Source organism: Penaeus japonicus, unplaced genomic scaffold, assembly GCF_977035675.1.
Source record: "Penaeus japonicus unplaced genomic scaffold, GWHDUDI00000001_assembly GWHDUDI00000006, whole genome shotgun sequence".
In the NCBI taxonomy this organism is placed as follows: domain Eukaryota; kingdom Metazoa; phylum Arthropoda; class Malacostraca; order Decapoda; family Penaeidae; genus Penaeus; species Penaeus japonicus.
Window position 1 is genome coordinate 23,683,138 of NW_028234408.1, and position 2,500 is coordinate 23,685,637.

The window sequence follows — 2,500 nt, forward strand, 5'->3', positions numbered from 1 at the left end:
TTCATGTCTGGTACTATTATTGTTATCATTATTATCATGATTATTATTATTGTTTCTGTTGTTCTAATAATGATGATTTGTGAATATTATCAGCATCACCTTTATCTTTACTAGCATCATCTTTATCATTATCACTATTAAGATCATTATTATTATTATTATCATTATTATGATTATCATTATTTTTATCATTGTTGTTTCTGTTGTTACATTTTTTGTCATTATTATCATTATGATTATTAATGTTGTTATTGTTATCATTATTGTTATCATAATTAACATTATTATTATCATTATCATCATTATCATTTTCAATATCACTATCAAAATAATTGTCATTATCATTACAATCACCAGTATTATTACCTTTATCATTACTATCATCATCAATGTCTATTTCATTATTATCTTTATCATTATATTTTTCATTGCTAAATTATCAATACAACTACTACTAGCAATATCATCATTAGCATTAGCATTATATCAAAATTATTACTATCAGAGCAATAAGAGTAAAGATAATTATCATCAACATTTTCGTCAATATCATTATTGTCATTATTGTTATTATCATAATAATCCTTGTTGCCTTTGTTCATCTTTATCCTGTTATTGTTGTTATTGTCTTTTTAAATTGTAGCAGTAATACTATATTCCTTGTTTCCATATTGATATTCTTATTGTTTATATAATACTAACGTCATTCTTTCATCACTCCCAGTCATTATAACTAGCATTACCATTAATAAGATAATAATGGTAATGACAATGCAGTTAGTAACAAGGCAAGCCGTGGTAGAAAACGGTTTTAGTGTTGGTGATTTTGCTGTTGTTTTTCATTTGATGATGATGATTGCAATAGTATTGTGAGCACCATTAGTAACATCAATATTGCTACGAGTATTTCTGTTGGTCTAGTATTAGATGGTGTTATAATTTACCATTTATTTAGGCGACACAGTTAATATTTATTGAAGGTCTCAGTCATCTTAACATGTTTCCTATGCTAGGCAGGTGTTTGTGTGTGTGCGTGTGGGAGGGAGAGAGAGAGGGAGAGAGAGAGAGAGAAAACGAAGGGAAGAGAGAATGAACACCAACGTGAGTCCATGCTTTTTGGAAGAATACATCATCTTTTTCTCTAAAGCAACTCCAACGATTCCCAACAACCTACAAAGCAAAAGAACTACATCCCAAGACAAACAAGCTAACAAGCTCTCCTTAATCAGCGGCGATAAGACCCTTTGTTTTGACGGGATATGGCAGTATCCTTTCTCTATCTATCCTTTTCCTACGTCACAAGTGTCGTAAACAACACCTGATTTCGTTGAACCGAGATGGGAGACAAACATACAATTTCTACGAAGAAGCTACAGGTAGGAAGCAAATTTCGTCTTATATGGAAGATGTGTGTCAGCCGTGACGTCAGTAGTTTTGATCGTCTCTTTATTAGCGGAATTGTGCAGTGGACAGACTTATATGGTATGATTATGCGTACTCTCATTCTATTTTTCAAATAAACTTTTTGAAATTATATCACATATATATTATTCGAATTATTGTCTATTTTTTCATATTCATATTCCTGTTTTCAGTCTTACTCGCATCTTAATTCCCGTGATTCGTAGAACACAAGAGCTGAAAAGGCACCGATAAAGGTAAAGAGACGCAGAGAACCAATATTATCAAGCCACAGATGAACCACAAAGCTTAAGAAACTATCGATAGATCAGAATTCTATCAGTGACTTTGTACAAACCTTGATATACGCACGCCAACTAGAAGCACGGGGTGTTCTCTCGTTAACTTGTTCGATAATCGGAAAGGCGTTTTGCGTTTTGCGTTTTTTTTTTTTTTTCTTATTTTTTTTTTCTTGTTTAGGCCATTCTGCTGTTTTTAACTTATGGTTGCATTTTTTTGTGTGTGTGCGCGCGCGCGCGTGTGTGTGTGTTTATGAATGCTTTGTCAGATTAGTTCTTATTACTGTAGAAATTGACTTTTCTTCTACTACAAGTGCATCCACAGCCATGCCCATTCTCTCACTAACATCATCAATGCATCCTAGTTGTCATGAGAATAAGATCTATCCCCTTTGGCTTCTACGGCGTCGGCACGAAGAAACGCATTACACGCAGTCATTGTTTTGGGCGGTACGTGAGCAGGTGTTGTCATGCACGCACGAACATTTTTTTTTTTTTTTTCGTTGTAGGAACGTACAAGAAAGGAATTCAGGTTTGTCATGTCAAGGGCGTACGTGTCAGTGCATACGAATGTACATACACACACAAACGGTCACACGACAAACACATCCTCTCTCACACACACACATACAAATACACATACACACAAACACACAAACACGGACCCCCCCCCCCACACACACACACGCACGCAACCACACGCACTCACACGCACACACACGCGCCAGAAATTTAGACCCAAACTTAATACAGATCCACATAGATAATAAAACAGGAAGCAAATCCAGACACACGCATAA